The 19,224-nt window shown below is 35.7% G+C and overlaps 1 protein-coding gene across 9 annotated transcripts in view; it reads right to left on the reverse strand.

Annotated features, from left to right (window-relative positions):
- The window catches only part of SOX5 (SRY-box transcription factor 5), a 960,947-nt gene that overhangs the window by 614,458 nt on the left and 327,265 nt on the right, over positions 1-19,224 (reverse strand). The window lies entirely within an intron of this gene.

Genomic DNA, 19,224 nt, shown 5'->3' on the forward strand with positions numbered 1-19,224 from the left:
TCAGATACATATCCTTCTGCCTTACAAATTCAAATTTAACATGCTTATCAATGGGGAAAAAAGATTGACATTTAACATGAAAACGAACCATGTCATTCTCGGGCTTGAATGGAACTTTACCACTTTTTAATTCTAAGTGAACTCACATTCGGCATATTCTCCTGTGATTCCTCTCTACACTCAGCAAGTGTCATTCATTTTCTTTGCCTTCCAGCATCTCCCTCCAAGGTAAAGCAGAGCAGGTGCACTTGGACCATATCCATAATAGCAGCCCATGTCAGCCACCATATCTATTGTTACTCCTGCCATTATTTCTTTTCATTCTTTCCTTTATATGTGTCCCTAAAAAAGAAACTAAACTAAAAGAGAGTATAAAAGTATAGAATATAAATTATTAATGCAGGCTAAAGTAATATGCATCTAATAAAACCCCTGTGTTCTATTATAGCATCGCCTAAAGAAGGCTAAAAGCACACAACTACTTAAAATGAAGGAGAGATGCACCCCAAAACACTACAGCTCCATATATCCAAGCAAAGACAACAATAAAAACCCCAAACAAACAAATAAACAAAAACAAAACCTGCAGGAAGACATTAGGAGGCAGAATGTAATTACCCAATTTGGAAACTGACCAGGACACTGTGGTTAAAACCCTTCTTGCTACAAATGTCCTGAGGAATCTTTAATGACTACAAATGGTTAGAACTTCATGTCCACACCTCATCTGAAAGATGATGACAACCAGCAGTTAGTCCTGCCTGCCACTACTGGAGTAGTGGGACTGGAGTCAATTCGACTCAGAGAATAAAGGGCCACCTACAGAAATCGCAACTAACATTTGCTATCCTTGGCTGCCCTGGCTAACTGGTCTACGTGAGGCAAATTACTTAAATATCTAAAGTGTCACAGCCATCTTTTAATAGAAATATATAGTGATATATAATTCTTCATCTGATATAGAATTATGAATTAATGCTATGCAGATTATTTGGGTAAAAATTTTTAAATCCTATGCTTTGACTAATAATGAGCAATGACTAGGTACCTGTCAGTGAGGCATTAGATGCCTATTATTTAATCTATGTATGGTTACTATCACCCTAACTTATATTTGCCTCTCATATTTTTTTAAGAAACTGACTCAAGTGCAGTAATTAAAATACATTACAGTAGTGCAAGTGAAATTTGGAAAACTGCCAACATTTTCAAGAACTTATAATTTTCTTTTTCAGAGGAAAAAGTAGTTTTGACATCTTTGTGCAAAACAGTCAGTAACAGTTACTTACAATTTCAGGAAAATCACTGTTTTAATCATGACCTTTCAGCTGTCCTTGATTGAAAAAAAATTGGCCACCTACAGAAATAATTCTGTTGGGCCCTCATCTCTCTACTGATTGATGGCCTCATGTGGTTCTACATGTTCACAATTATAAATAAAACTATATAAAAGTAGCAGAGCTAGCTCCCATCTAAGTGGAATAAAACAGTTCTAATCGACAATAAAGGGGACTTTCTTTAAGTGACATCTTTCCCATATACCTGTATCAAAATCAAATGGTACATTTATCTCTGATTAAATGTGTATTCTTTTGGTCACCGTTCACTACAACCATTAATTTAGCATCCATTGTGTAAAAGACACCGTATTATACTCTGTCGGAGGTGATGGAATGTGGATAAAACAGTTTCTGCAATAGAGAACCTATTATCTGATGAAACACTGAACCAACTAACATAATAAATATGGACACTATGTATGCATATGGAAAGATACCTTGCTTGCATATACATATGCATAAAAATTGAGTTTAGTTAAATATATTGATATGAAAATATATATTTATACTTCAGCAACAATATATCCTCAATAGATATTTAAACTTGTAGAAATATATGTATGTTACACCAGAAAACTCTTTAACTAAAATATTAGAACTCCCTAAGTATTAGTACGGGAGTTTTTCAATAGAAATGAAAACAATGACTCATCCTACTAGTTAAAGGTTTCCCACCTACTGTACAAGCAACAAAAATAGAGCTGGCATTCAGGACCCCATTAGAAGTTTATTGAAGCTCTGTGAGGTTGGAAAGCTTTTAGGAGTTCAGCATAAATCATTCAATACACTAAAAAAAAAAAAAAAAAGACTTAAAAAGATTTTCCCTTTTTATTCAATTTCTATGAGTGATCTCCAATTTACAACCTTATGCTCGACCCAGAAATTGAATTAATCAATACAATTATCTCTTCAGAAATCTCTTCTGTCAACTGCGGTAGTTCATAGAACAGAAAGGAAGATTGAGATTCCTTAGATAGTAGGCTTGATGGCAAGATTCAGCTATACTGAGGGGCTGGCATGAGAGAGGGCATGTATAGGCTCCAATACTGTTTTGGAAAATAATAAAAATTAAGTGATCCTTATCTCTAAAACAAAAAATCAATTATCTAGTAGTTGCAGTCTAAAGTAGTTTTATGGAAAACAACACTAGAAAACTATTTATATTATCAGATCATGAATACTGATAAGAAAACATTATCACATGAAATTCTACACTAAAATAGTCATCTTTTTTTTAAAACAAGTAAATTCACATTTCTAGAAGTGACCAAATTGTTCATAAGCATCAATTAAAAAAAGAAATTCAGTTCATTTCCTGTTGCTGAAGCATTCTTAGTAATGGTCTAGGGCCATGATTTCAACATACAAACTAAAAAGCAACTGAGATAATTATTAAGCCAACTTAGACCCATTTAATACTTTCACATTAAATAATCAAATAATAAGGGCAAAAGTTTTTTAAATTAATTATCTTTATCATACATATTTAGTTTGTGCATATGATAATCTCTGGCTAATTTAACATTAAAAAGGGAAAGAGAAGAATGCAATATACCTGCCTAATTAAAATTAAAAACAACTATTAAGAAAGCAATTTAAAAACCTAAATGATCTAAAATGCTTATCTTTCTAGTCTGTATTTGCAGATTGCCCAAATTTTCTCTTATGGAGTTAAGCCAAATTTGACAAGAATATATAGAATTGAGCTCAAAAATAAAAATCTATAAATCCTTGCTTAAAAAGATTTCAACTAATCAACATCCTCAGTTGATTAGAAAATACACTGATTCTAGGGATTTACTAAGAACAGAACTAAAACTCCCAAGAAATATCCTGGAGTGAGTATAGTCTACTTGTTTAAATATTTTCCGTATATAAAGGTTTGAATAAGTATTTATTTAGTTTGGCCCAAGTTTGTACTATCTGCTTTGAAGCACATGGACCTTATATATAAAGCACTTGAAAATCAGTTTGTTATCAAAACAATATTACATATTAACCACATTACAATGACATAATAAAACAATAACGACATACTATAGACCCGTAAAAACAGAATAACACTGAGGTAGCACTGAGTCAGAATTCCTACAAATTATTTTTTTGTAATATATTTTATTGATATGAACTCCACAGACAAGTGCTGCATATATGACAGCATTTTCTAAATGGAGAAACTGAGGTAGCGGAGAAGATAAAGGTAAGTTTTTGTCAAAAAGAAGGTCAATCAGGTAAAGAACCCACACACTATATTTACTCAGTCTTCAGCCAATTTGTTCTCACTGCTTAAATGCAAACCTCTTGTTTATATTCAAACACTAGGATACAAAGAAGTAAGTTCATGATATTTTAGTCCCTTGAAGTTGAAACATACTGTTTCTTGCAAATACTATTCTGATTAGCAATTTTTCTTCCAACAGGCACAGAGAGGAAAATCTACAACTCAAAACGCTCTAACCTAAAGGAAAGCATTTCTATCTGAATAACTAACCATTTGTCAGCATTTTTGAAGGCGGAGATGGGGTTTAGACCGCTGACTGTCTCTGAACTTAGGTGATGTTTCAGTTCCTCATTTCCAGATTAATTTAACACCCCCTCCTAGGCAGGTCTGTGCTAAATATTTGCTTAAGATTCTATAGAAAATATTCCATTTAGGAGTCATAGATCTATGCATGTGTATATTTTAATAAACATAACTACAGAGGAGACCACGGACAAAGGAAAATTTATGGTTTATTTTAAATAATAATAATAAAAACTCCTCTCTTGTCCAAACCAATGTCATTCAGGTTTGTTACTTGAAACTGTATACAATTCCTAAATGATAGGGATTCAGAATTTGGTGTCAGATAAGGTCCTGGTCTGCCCTCTTTTCATGCACTTTTGGATCGCCTGCACTCTATTTACATCAACTTGCTCATCTGTAAAATGAGGACAAAAGTGATAACTCTCCCTAAGGGCTACCACATAAACCAAGGTCTAAGTGTTTAATGATTATTATTCATTATTATCAGTCTTATTAGGCAGCTCACATTGTAAGAGGGTATCTTAACCACAGTTGAAAACTAAGCAAAAGTTAGCAACAGGATATGGCAGTAAGGGAACACAGATCATCTACCCAAAAGGGAAACAGAAAAATTTTGGCGGGAAAAAAGAAAGAGAGAGAGAGAGAGAGAGAGAGAGAGAAGAGTCGTGACTCAAATTTATGACATTCCTTTCCACTTGGATAATGATTTGCTATTTTTCAACCAGATCTTCAGGATGTGATATACACTTCAAAGCCTTCCCCTGCATAAGATTAAAACATATTGTCTAGCTGTTTATCAGAATCCCTCTATTTGTGGACGTGTTTATATCTACTGTTTTGAAGACTAACAAAAACTAATAAATTCCATGTGAGCTCACTGTAAGCCCCCCAGGAGGGCAGTCTGTATCTTTTCTATTTATCACTGAGTCCCCAGTGTGATGATATATGAAATCGTAACCTGATGCATTTACTCTCCCCATTCCATGTATAGTCTTTCTCATCTGGGTCACAAGGAACCAGAGAAAAAATATCTTCTGCTTTCACATATGGAAAATTACTATTCATGCGTAATAGCAAAAGATTTGGGTGTTTGGGGCTCTTTTAATTTAGGGAGAAGTTAGAGTCACAGCAGGAAGAGGCCTCAAAAGCTAATGTGAGGGCTCTACGCTCTTACTGCCACAGGGCACGTCTAGACTGAAGAGGCTGGGGTGGGACACAGTGGAAATCCCTTTCTGTTTAAGCTCTGAGCAAAATGAGGACTTGTGGCTGGCTTCCCAAATGGCACTCTGTGAGTCAGCAACCTTGCAGCAATCCCATGACAAACTGAAGTAGGGATAAAAGGGTACAGGATGGCTGCGTACAGGGTCAAGGCTCCAGAGGCTGTGATAACCTGTTTGACCGTCCATAGTATGGAAATTAGCTGAGGGAAGATGCTGACGGCCTGAAGGGGTCTCCCTGATGGCTGTGATAAAGGGATGCAGATGGGAGCCACAGCAGGGCCAGGGTGACTGAGGTTGTGAGAGATGCCAGCAGGGATGGATGCCCATGACTGGAGTTCATGACAGGACAATTGTACAAGTCATTTGCTCCAGTAGAGAACAAGTGAGGGCTGGAAAGCAGACATCACTTCTCATCTTTATTCTTACCTTGAACAGTTAAACATATCAATACCCATATCCCAGAACCAAAATGTCAGAGTAATTATTTCATGACCTACAATTAAAGCATATTGCAATTTTCGGTCACAACAGCCAATTCTGAGTCATATAGTGAACCCATTAAACTTAGAATCTCTATGTCTGAAAGAATGCCTTCTAATGAAAAAGGTGAAAGCTACTGTCCTCTACATCCAATCATATCTCTGGTAAACCAGGGGGAGAAGTTCAAATGCATGGCTTGGAATAGAGCCCATGCCAGCAGATTGTGCTGGGTAGAAATAACACTAGTCTGTCTAGGTAAGATCAGTGCCAATGGTTCCAACTAAAATTAGAAAAAAGGAGACAGTACCTTGGCTCATGCTTATGTTGGAGACAAGACTCTAACTCCTGCTAAAGCCAAATGATGGCAATTCAATTCCTGCCTGCCAGTTGCAAATCCCTACACTACCACTGCAATACTATCAAAAGATATTTGCAATCCGGTGCACCTAACGAGAGAGGTGATCTTTTAGATTAGTCACTTAATGGGTGAACAACTTAAGTGCTAGCAACTCTAAGGCATGCATGTATTTATTCTGAGACAAGAAGATATTTTCTAAAACTATAGACAGATTGTTGAGAACAAAAAAATAGAACTTTATAAATTTAAGGTAGATAAAAATTATTAACTTAATGTTAGTGCACAACTAAGAAAAAATATCAAGGACAGAATGACCTCATTCCCTCCACAAAACATCATCAAAAGATCCACAACACTTTTCATGCATTTCAACAAACACAATTTTGCTCGAAGCTCATACGTGTCATGAGGCACCATGCCATAGTGGAATGAAAACTGAGCCAGGAATCAGGAAATCTGGGTTCTTTTTCTGGCTCTGTCACTTATTAACTGTGTAAAATGATGCAAAATTTAACCTCTCGGAGCCCCAGTTCCTTGTTTAAAAAATCAGTGACTTCGATAAGCATTATCTAGTTCTTAGATTCTGTATTACTCTCTAAATCGTTACTGATTAAATGAAATTTGAAATTTTACATGGTTTTTATAATAAGTCTAAATATTAAGTCTTTCATAAATCCTGGGTTTGGAAATCAAATATATGTAATAGTCAAGGGATTCTGATTCTAATAGTAAAGAATTAAATACTTTAAAAAAAATTGATCTACTCCGTGATGGCAATACACACACTCTTAGATAGGGACAATGGGACAGTATTTGTGTATATTAGCAGATCCTATTAACTTTTGGCAATTGTCAAAGTCACATAAAGACTGACATCATTTAACATATTCTTTGAAGGAAAGAGTGTACTGCTGCTGGACAGAAGGAACGTCTCCAATTAATTCAGATTCAACTTCCAGCTGAATTCAGGAAGCTAAAACTTGGGAGAGGCTTTCGAGTGCGTACTCACCCCAAGGCCTCGGCCCAATTTAATCTGCTTTTCATTCTACATAGGTAAGACAATTGTACTATTGCCCCTCTCTCCCCAGGATTTTCAAACAATCTACAGAATTTTACTCAAACCACCCTAATGCTCAAAATACTAACTAATGCCTCAATAGAGCAGCAGAACTTGGCTCCTCCCCGGAGTGGTACCCAGCCTGAGAAGCAGACCTCCAGTCTTCCTGGTTCGTGCTGGACTATCAAAGAACCATCTGCATCAAAGACAATTCATAACTCATAAAAGGGATCAATAGGATAATCACTTCCCAGGCTGTCAGCAACTGGAGTTCTGGTTTTATTTCTGGCACTAACTCTTGGGATTCTGGGCAAGTCCTACAACCACTCTGTTAAACGCTATTGATAATGATGCTTCCTGAGTACAGGCACTATAAGACTTATGTATTCCCAAGTCCCAAAAATACTTCCACTCTATATTGTGCATTAGTGTGGAAGGAAAATCTATATTTTATCTTAAGTCACAGACCCTTTTGGAAGATCTGATAGAATCAAGTGATCTGTACCCTTTCCTCATAAAAAAAAATGCGCCTGAAAAATCTTATATACAAGAATTTCATGTAAATATGGGGGGGTCTCTGATGCTAGAAGGAGTTTCATAAACTCAGGTGAACACCCTGGTCTAGAGTACAAATCCTTTCTGTACTTATTAGCTATATGATTATGGAAACACTGAATCTGACTTTCTTCATCTATAAAAACATAGATAATGAAATCGATTTCTCTGCCTACATCTTGTAACAACGTGGAACATGAAATTTTTGAATATGAATGTGTGAAAACAATCTATATAGAACTCTGTGCAACTCTACGTTGCTATTGTTCCCTCACCCTAGTCCTTTAATGCTGCCACAGAGCATTCATGAGTACTGTCCCCACCCCACTGGAACCATCAAGCTTGGGGAGATGTGAGTCACCAGACCTGCGTCTAACGTAAGAATCTGGACTCTCAGAGTCCAACCGACTGGCTGCTCAGAGTACTGTGTCTCTGCCCCCTTTCTAGCTTTTGTCTGATTACCGATCTCTTCACACACATCCACTGAACTGAATACATTGGCTCTGTCTACTGTCCCTGGAAATATTTTCATAAGGTGGAGTTTTATACCTACCAGAATACACTTGGTCCTTCATTGACATTAAATCTTGATCTTCACTTGAGTGCTTAAAATTATTGTCGTTGGGCTCCATACTTGACATTTTTGCTCTCCTCCATTGGTGTGAATAATTAGAAACCATATTGCTAAGATCATTATCTCTATTTTATTGGAAAATAGACTAGCAAATGCAAAGACATAGTAAGTACCCTCAAGGCTTACACAGTGTGTGACAGAGCCAGTTAACAGAATAAGACCCCATTCACAATGCTACGTACTTGTCACTCTATTACAATTTTTCCTTTCTTCTTAGAGGCTAGTGATTACCCTCTTAGACAGCAAACTCTTTATGATAATAAAGAAGGATGGATAATACATGCATACATCTTACTTAAGGCATACATTATATTTTTTATTTTTTCAATTTAGTATTTCACTTTGAAATTATTTCATGCTTACAAAACATTGCAAAAATACTAGAGTTCCCAGCTTCCTCACATATTAACATCTTACAAAACTACAGTCCCATTACCAAAGCCAAGAAATTAACATTAATACAATACAACTGGCTGATCCACAGACCTTATTGAGATGGCAACAACTGTCCCACTAATGTCCTTTCTTTTTTTTTTTTTTTTACACTAATGTCCTTTCTTGGCCCATGAGCCAATATTTAGCTGTCACGTCTTCTTAGTCTCTTTCTATTTGAGACAATTTCTCATCTTTGTGTTTCATGACTTTGACACTTCTTAAGAATACTGCTGAGTTATTTTATAGTATATCCCTTAATTTGAGTTGTCTGATATTTCCTTATGATAAAATTCTTATTATGCATTTATGGCAAGAACATGACAGGAACGATTTTTCGTGCCCTTATCAGTGAATCATAGGAGTGGCACATGATGCCAATACATCCCATTACTAGTGATGTTGACTTTGCTTGTTTTATGTGGTGCCTGCCAGGTTCTTCCACTGAAAATTTACTATGTTCACTTTTGTAATTAATATGCATTTTAAGAGGAGATATTTTAACACTATGTAAGTATCCTATTTATCATCATATTTTCACCACTAATTAACTATCTAGTGGTGACTCTTACTGAAAAGATTATTACTGTGGTGTTTACCAGATGGTGATTTTCTATTTCCATCATTTTCTATAGTTATTAACTGTAGTCTACTCTTATAAAAGAGTTTTTTCTCTCCCACACTTATTTACTTACTCAACCCTTTTTATAGTATCACAAACTATACTGAGTATAATTCAAAAAACCATGATTTTTTCTGGCTCAAATGTCCTAGATGTGGCCATCAGGAGCCACTTCACGTTGGCTCATGTGTCTTTTCAACGCATTTCCATCACTTTATAGTCTTTCCTTCCTTTCTTGCACCACAAGATGTTCCAGTTTCTCATCATATACTTTTCCTATTCTAGCCGTAGAAACATCCCCTTCTATAAGGATTATTGGTTTCTTTTATTTGAGAATGGTATTTAGAAACCAAAATCTAGGTACTAATTGTGCTCATCACTATTGAGGTTATTATTGCTTCTAGGCCTCTCAGTAGATAGTGGTAGAGGATATATAAGTTCAAGTACACACACACACACTCACACACACACATTTCTTTATTTTTATGTCTGTATATCTGTGATACATACTTTGAATGTATATATATATATAAATATATATACACACACATACCATGAGTTCCTATTGATATCTCATATTCCAATTCAACACCACAGGGTTTGTTCTAGCCCTCTTCTTTTCTTTTACAGTGAGAAAAATAGCGATCACTATCCACAATCCTACGACACATTTAAGGCAGCTTCAGAAATGTTAACTCTGACCCCTACAAAAAACAGAATCATTAATCTATATCATGTGATAACAAATTTTCTAATTGGAGTACAATAGTTACTTTTTTTTTTTTTAATCTTAGGGTATAAAATCAGTTTGGCAAAGTTACTTAAATTAGCTCTTTTCTCCCCACCCCATTCATTTGTAATTCTTACAAATATAGTTAAGTTTGCTAGATATTTTTGTTTGTTTGTTTTTCATGTGGGGCTCCCTGAACACCCTGGTTCATTTTAATTATTTATTTACTTTTGAGTATGTGAAACATTAACACAGTTCCAAAAATCAGAACTACACAAAAATAAATAGATAGATGGATAGATAGCACTCATATCACCCGATCTACCCTATTTCTCAGTCCCCATCTGTTGAACCCAAACTCTTATGTAAGTAACCAATTTCATGAGTTTCTAGTGTATCTTCCCTAGCTGTTTGCCCCCATTAGCATATATATGTATATTTTTTTACTTCCTTTTCATTTTAGGTAGTGTACTTCTGTACCTTTTATACTTGGCAGTATAGCCTGAAAAATTACTCTATATTTATTCACACTTTTTATGATTACATGGTAATTCATCATATGGAGATACCATTGTGTATTAGCACGTATATTCAGCTACTCTCCTATGCATGAGCATTTAGGTAGTTTTTAATATACTACAATTATAAACAATGCCACAATCAATAACCTCGAGCTTGTGATTTTCATACAGTTGAAGGTGTGTCTTCAGGATAAATTCCTAGAAATAGGATTGTTGGGTCAAATTGTATGTATATGTAAATTTGTTAAATATTACCTAATTCTTGTCCAAAGGATTTGTACCAACTTTCATTCCAATTAGCAATGTATGAGAATAAAGCCTGTGTTTTTATCTCTTCTCCCGTATCATTTTAGGACAGATGCTGAGCAGCGTTTGAGTGCTTGATTTATGTTTACATCTTCTCTCTGACTATAGATATTACCTAACCATGGTGCTAAAAATCAAAGAAAAGGTTTACATAAATGTAAAGGAAGAAGAACAGAAAGAACAAAGAGCTGGAAAAATCACTCCAAAAAAATGGTTGCCTTTGATCACAACAGCTCAGGATAGAAGTATATAGCTTAGCATCTTCACTTTGAAAGCTCAACAAACCAAGATTCTACAGTAATTTTCCCACGGCTAAGATTAAGCCCTGCACCCTTCATGCCCCCAAGTGCCAAACCAATATTACAACTGGCACACAGTAGTACAGTTATCTGCTTACATATTTGTCTGACGTTAGACTTTATTGGTCAACACGTTTATCTCAACTCCTAGCACATATAACATGGATGAAATTTTGTTAAAAGATCCTTAACAGGAAAAGAAACATTTCTTCAGTCCTTCCTCTATGCCGCAGAACATCCCACATGTTTTACATCTATTATCTCATTTCATCCTGATAATAATCATACAAAGTTGGTTTTAGTATTACCCCATTTTAGAGCTGAGAAAACAGACTTGGAGAAGACACATAACTAGTCTAAGGTGATATATTATGGGGAAAAAAACTCAGCTTGGGATTTGAGTAGGATTTGAACTGAGGTCTGTCTATATTCTAAAGCACATCCTGCATACCTTTCTCCTGGATGGCAGTTGGAAATAGAAGCTTCCAGATGCACCTTCCATCACACTTACATAAGCACGTTTTATTCTGCCTACTGTGAGGCCAGAGCTAATTCTATATTAAGGATTTCAGGCCAGTGTGTCACAATTAAGAAGGAAAGGAAAGGTGGTGGTTTAAATGGTTTCCAAATAGACTCTAAAAAAGCTTTCTGAGATTTTTACCTTTTGGCAAACAAAGCTTTGGTTCCTCTGATCCATACACACATTTATTATACCCTTGTGACTGTGGTTTATGTACAAGCATCTTATTTAAAAGAGTTTTTAAAAGGCTGAAATGTGATTTCCTTTCTGACAGCAAAGGAAAAATAAAAAGATGTTCTTTGCCCTCCTGTTCTAATCTGTGTTTGGAAGTCAAGTCTGCAGTTCCCAGAACTCTATCACCAGCTTGTTACATTTCCATAAATCTGTCTAAGAATACAACACTGTTCACCCAAAAAAAATGTAATATAAACTGTAAAACACATGCACAGGATACCTGAATCCAATTCACCCTCATTTTGTATGTAAGTGAAAATAAAGCGATGCTTTAACTCTTAGAAATGACAATATCGCGTTATTTAGATAAGTGGCACCAAATCATTATTGAAATTCTGATAGCATTTGCCTTACTGGTAAAAGAAAATTACCTGTAATGCATAGTTTAAATAATTACTTTTAAACAAAAGCTTCTTTTCTGCATTGCTTATTTATCTTTTGAGACCAACTCAGCAGGGCTATGTATTCTATTAAAATTGCCTTCAGACTGCTAATGGCAGGGCGTCTGTTAGCACAGGAAAAGTGATGGCAGTTTGACTCCTATTCCTAATATTGGGAGTTAGTCCAGACACTTAAGAGCCAGAACTCTGCTGTGCATTTGACTATGTTATCAACACTTTACTTGCTAATGATACTAGTGACAGCATTTCAATATGATGGGTCAGACTTAAATAGAAAAGCTTATAATTGTGCTTACAGAACCAAAGAAACTCCCTCTCCCCCCCCAAAAAAAAATCCCTTTTATCATCAGATCAGCTGGTGTTAAGCTTCATGACTGGGAATTATTTGGTAAGATTCTGCCCAATATTTTTTTTTTTCCTCCTCTACTTTCCACCTTGAATGGGGAGGCTCCATCAGCACCTGATATCTCCTCGTTCAGAAAATGACAACTGAAAGCCTTCCTGTGGTGCAACTGTGTGCCAACTACGCAGCAGAAGGTCACACTGATGACTCCCCTGTGGCTTTTATTTTCCCCAGGGAAATCCACAGCCAGGGCTGACTGCTTGCCAAATATGCTGAGTGCCACAAACCAGCAGTGCTAAGAACCCCCCATCTTTCTTGATGGGAAGCAGGAAGCAACTGTGCTGAACACCTGTGTCAGCTCTTGTTCCTGGGGACACCCCAGGCAAGCACTCATTCAGCATTCAGGGATAGGGCTCCCCTCCTCTAGCTGGCACTTCTGTCCAAAAACTTCTCAGTAGTCATATGATAATAGTTATGTTCGTCAGATCTCTATAACATCGGCGTGTTTAACTACCGTTAAGGAGGATGATTTAAATCATTCGTGAGTTAAATATTTTACTCGATGTGTCTACAGGGAATCAGCACAATGAACGTACTTCCTGTTATTGTGCAAGTAAAAACAACATTCTCCATCACTTCCTTTTATAGCTACTCCAACCAACTTGAGGAAGAGGAGACTCGGTCTGAGTTGTGGAAACGGCATGATGCCATCAAGAGACAAGATCTAAATCAGTCTTTTTCCTGTAACTGACAGAGAATAACATGGTCAGTTCAACCAGGGAAAATTCTAGTCAAGTATGGGATGGAGAAAAAGTCAGGCAATATAAATAAAAAAGTGCCTGCCACAGGTTAAGACTCAGTAAGAATATATGAATGAATGAAAGAGTGAATGAATGAAAGAACAATCGAATGGACTCTGAAACAATTTTCAATACTTCAAGAAAAATTCCACAATTCAGAAATGATTATATTCTATTGAGCCTATAAAGCCTATTTAGTGTTTACTATTTGTAGATCACTCAGGCTGGGCCTGTGCAGAGATTAAAAATAAATAAATGAATAAATAAATCAAAGCCAACTTCAGAACCACATAGCTTGTCAAGCAGCAGAACTACAATTCAAACTTCAGAGTTTCTTGTATTTTGACTATTCCATTTGATTTTCTTCAAACTTCCACATGATATTCAGACCCTTAGTCTTTCAGGGTATTCCCTCAGCCTGGATTGCCCTTCTTCCACAGAAGAGGAAACTTTTCCTGTCAAGTTGAAATTCATATAGCTTCATCCTCAACTTTCCTGCCATGTTCCAGAATCTGTGCATGGATACTTCTTCAATATATCAACACTGGCATCTTAAATGTTAAGACTCTCAAAACAATCTGCGTCTCTCCACTAATAAAAATATAAATAAATAAGTAAAACAACTACCTTTGTGGATTTCCCACATCCACAATTTGCATGACTGTTATTTCAGTTACTCAAGATTTAAATTCATCCCTTATTGTTCTAGTAAGTCAAAAGCTATTGATCCCACCTTTGAATTTCTGCTTGTAGCTGTCCCCAGGTGTTTTTATCTAGGCCCTGGCTTTCTGGATCTCTTGCTTGATGACGGTGTTGGTCTCCTCTTTCCCCCTTGTAACCTCTCCCCTTTCAGTCAACCTCTTACTGCCACCATATTAATTAATTAATACGAGGCACAGACCTAATCATCACCCACATTCTCTAAACAAATCAGCAAAAATTTTCAATAACTTCCCAAGTCATGTTGAATTAAAAGTGAAATCAGCAAAGTAAGAGTCAAAGTCCTCTTTATAGACTTGGAATTGTAAAGTCTCTTTATGTTGTAAAGAGCTCAACACATCTTTATAGTCATTTTTCCCCTTTTGTATTCCTTGTGCTACATGCAAACTTACTCAAGCCCAAAGAGACACTTCAGACAGCAGGACCTTAAATATATACCAGGCCATCCTCCCCCCTCCCCCTGTATCTAACGTCTCTGCTAGGAAAATCACATGCATCCTTTAAGACCCAGCTGAAGTACCCTCTTGCCTAGGAAACTTTCTTTCTCTTCCCTATGAACCCTCGTAGAATGTTACACTGTAGCTCTTGTGTAGTCTTTATGACATTATATCTCACATTATAATATTTAGTATTGGATCGTCAATCTAAATTCATTCAACATGTGCTATAAGCAAAGCACTTTGAAAGGTGTGTTAGGGTTATAGTAGAGAACAAAACAGATTTCATTCTCATCAAAAAGCAAAGAGAAAAGATTCTTTAAAAAAAAAAAAGTGTGATGGGGGATGGAGAGTCATTCATGCGGTTGAATGAACTCAAGGACCAAATAAGATAATGACTATAAATTGTCATTTGGATTTAGTGTGATGGAAGTAACTGATACCTTAGCAAGACTTGGCGTGATAGAAGTGAAGAGGATTGGGGAGTGGGTGGGAAGAAAGAAAACGGAGACAGGAAGTTGAAACTTGAGGGAAAAATGTATATGAAGGGAGTGGTAGCTGCAGGAAGAAGTAGGATCAAAGGGAAGTTTTTGTCAATTTATTTATTTTAAGGTGGGAAACTTGAGCACCTGTAAATATTAAAGCTTCCAAATAAAGAAGCTGAAGCTACTAGGCAAAGAATCAGCATTTCTGAAACTGCTGAAAAGAAGTGAGGCGTAAGCATAGGTGGAGGAACTGGCCCTTCTGGGAGAAGGAAAGCCTCCTCCACTGCCTGGGGCAGAAAAGGACCTGAATCACCCCCAGGTTCAAGGAGAATTGCAGGTGTCTATGTGAAGTTGAGGTAAGCATGTCCTCTCCTTCAATATAGAATTCAAAAAATTATTTATTTATTTCTCATTTAATCATAAAAGTGATTCTTATAATTAAAAAGGAAAGAATTTAGAATAAAAATTTTCAAATTATATATATATATATATTTGTTGCATGAATATTCTGAGAGCCAAATGATGGAAATCTAAGCTAAGATACAAGCTTAGTTATAGTTTTAAAATAGTGTATTAATGTACTGATTTAAAGGTTTGAAAACTTTATAGTAAACCATTATTTGGCAGCTGGAAAATGCTGCCACAAGACTGATAACAGAAGGCAACCCCTAAATTCCTTTTTTCATACTCACTTTGATCTTTTACAGGACAGTAAGGATAATTTTAGAAACAACTCTTCCTTCAAAGTATCAACAGTATCTTCTCTGATAATTTTTATGAAAATATGGAGATTTTCCTCTGTTATTTATATGAAATAATCTCCCTTATTTTCCCATTTATATTAAAAATGGCCACTTCTAGTGTAGATGACTCTTAATTCAACCATTTTTATTTACCATCTAGTATGTACACACTGGCTTAACAACTGCAAAAGAATTGCAGAGATAACAGTAACAGTATGCTTCTCCCACAAGAAGCAGTGTTGATCACTTCTAGGCAAACATGTCAAAGACCCCAAGTCAGCTGCTAAGTTTCAGAACTGGTTCCAGAATTTATGCCCTCTAAATCATACTAAGTTTTTTTTTTTTTAATATATACTCCATGTTTCCTCTTCGTACATAGTCTAATAGATCATGTGATAATTGTAATAAAACTATGACATAATTTCAAGGATCTTCCCATACAAATAGAAGGTAAAATTCATGACTTGTTTGTGGACTTATACAAGGCTATGTAGTTTTGGTTGAAATTATAAATGACAAACAAATGGGAAAATCAGTAGGCAAAGCAACAATCAGATGCACATAATTTTTAAATATTACATATCATTGTCATTAATGTCCCTATTATAAAACAATAAGTTATTATACACTGCCAAAAAACATGATTCAAATTCAAAAGAATTATGCAAATTAAGAACATGGAAAAGAAAAATGAGAGCTGCACTATTTAACATTAGCTCCTGGAACACAATCATCAGTCAATATCCTGATCAGATAATGTTGCCCTCATTGTTGTTAATTTAAGCCTATTTTCACTCATAATTTATATTCTGTATCTAAAGAGAAAATTTTAAAATCTTTTACATATACCCAGTAAGTCTGAGTGATCCTTAAAACATGTGAGCCACGTGATGTCCCTTATTGGCTAAAATCCCTTTAACAATTCCCATCTCACTCAGAATGACAGTCAAGGTCCTACCTCGATCTACCCGGCTTTCTATGATAGGTACCACATCATCCTTCACATTCTCAACTCTTACTTGTCCACTCCTTAATCTTTCCCTGCCACATTGCCTTTCTTGGCAACCTTTCAATATACCAAGTATAAGGAGTGTCTCTTCACCCATCTATATCTATTTGGTTCCCTCTCTCCACTTAGATTTGTGTTTCATAGTCTCCTTAGCAAAAACACCTTCCTCAGACATAATATCTGAAATAGTCTCCCATCATTCTCTATTTACTCTGCTTTATTTATTTCTTAGTATATTTCCCCATTAACATATACAGTTGACTCTTGAACAGCGTGGGTTTGAACAGCATGGGTCCACTTATACATAGGTTTTTTTTACAGTACAGTACTATGAATGTATTTTTTTCTTCCTTATGATTTTCTTAATAACATTTTCTTTCCTCTAGCCTACTTTATTGTAAGAATACAGTATATAATACATGCAACATACAAAATATGGGTTAGTTGACTGCCGATGGTACTGGTAAGGCTTCTGGTCAATAGTAGACTATTAGTTAAGTTTTTGAGGAGTCAAAAATTATATACAGATTTTCAACTGCATGGGGAGTTAGCACCCCAAACCCCTACATTGTTGAAGGGCCAACTAGATATTTAAATCTTCACTTTATGTTTTCTTCCTCTAGAATAAAAGCTTCAGGAGCATAAGAACTTCTGTTGCATGAATGAAAGAAAGAATGAATAATCATCTTTCCATTACATCCACCTGAATAGGAACCTTCTCCAGAGAAACAACAATCAAAAAAAAAAAAAAAAAAAAAAAACAAAAAATTTAAAGTTCTTGATTTCTTCAAATATCAGTACAATCCAAAGTCAAGTATTAGTATCAATTGTATTTTCTATAAATTATAAATTGATGGACATGGCAAATGATATTTTTATGTGTGTGCACAATGTTGTGTGTATGTATTCCATAATCTGTAAGGCAGCAAAATTCAGTAGGGCCTGCATCATGTCAAGAAACACAGAATTACCTCTGTTACTATTTCATATGACAGTGGGTGGCAATTTAGGTTTGCAAAATAGGTAGACCGGATTGGATTCTACCAAGACTCTGGGCTCTGTGAGATATTTGTCCCTTCCTTCTTGATTCTGCTTCCAAACATGCAAAACTCAACAAGTATATTCAATTTAAGGTCAATACTTACATCTCAGCTGGATGCCAAGAAAACCTACCACTTTGGGCTTCAATTTATTTTTTTTTAATGTTTAGTTTAATAATATTTATCAACTGAACATTTGGAAATGTTTACCACCAGAAAACTCTTTATGAAAGTATTGTCCAAAGGAAATCTCAAAGCTGCAAGAATCAGTGCAGTCACACTCACAAACCCGATCAGTTAAACATATTCTAAATACAACTTTTCTGCAGGACTCTTACCTAAGTTAGCCAAGAACAGAAACTTGAGCATATGCATTGCATCAAGACATACTTGAAATTATCTCTCCTTCAAGCTGGAGGCTGGTGTTCTCTCAATACATAACAATAATAATCTGTCTGGTCTCTAATGCTAATGCTAAGAAATAACGAAATCCCTGAATCATCCAGGCAGAACTTTAAGCTTAGCTCCTTTCTGAATAACCTTTTTTACTAAAAGAGATGTGATCAGACTGAAGGACAAAAGCATCTAACCCTCTGTGTGATGAAAACAAAAAACCCAGTGGAAGTTGCTCTATAAGAAAACCTGGATAGGGAGGCGTTAAGTTAAACTCCAGGAGAGTTGTGGATGCGATAGGCGTGACGGAGAGGTAAAGGATCCCCAAGCTTCTATAAATAACTAAGCAATTGTACTGAGAGATGTAATCACTGTTCAAGACAACTGGGAGATGGCTCTGAAGCAGGAGATGAACACGAACCCATTAGTCACTCATGGGGACACTCAGGGCAATGCAGACCCCAAAGGCCGGTGTGGCTTCAGCTTACTGAGGAATGTGACTAACTCTAAACTTTTCACAATGGTGACAAATGCTCATAGTAGACCCTTTGACAGTCGAGATCTTTCCATTTACATAGAAATTGTATTTTAATCAACCTTCATTTTACACATGGTAGTCAACATTCAGTAGTTAAAATTAGTGTAAGCAAACAGATTGACTCTAAAGTGTCAAGAGCTTTTAGAGGTAGATCCAAGCCCAGAGAATGTAGCAGAAAAGAAAGGAAACGATTTTCATGACCCAAGTGTTATTACAACCACTTAATATTACTAGAATTCCTTAATAACATTTTATATGTTTAAAGTTTTGATTCTGGAGAAGTTATTAAGAAATCGTCATTCAAGAACAATTTCTGTGAGAACAATAGAAATCAGAGTATTTATATAACTTATTAGGTAAAAAATTTTCTTCTAGTCCTGAAAATTTATTTGAATTTTTTTTTAATCTTCAAATTCTAAAAATATGATACCCAAATGCTGGACTTCTCATATAAAGCTGTTAGTCATGATTTGCAAAACT

Source organism: Ailuropoda melanoleuca, chromosome 16, assembly GCF_002007445.2.
Source record: "Ailuropoda melanoleuca isolate Jingjing chromosome 16, ASM200744v2, whole genome shotgun sequence".
NCBI lineage: Eukaryota > Metazoa > Chordata > Mammalia > Carnivora > Ursidae > Ailuropoda > Ailuropoda melanoleuca.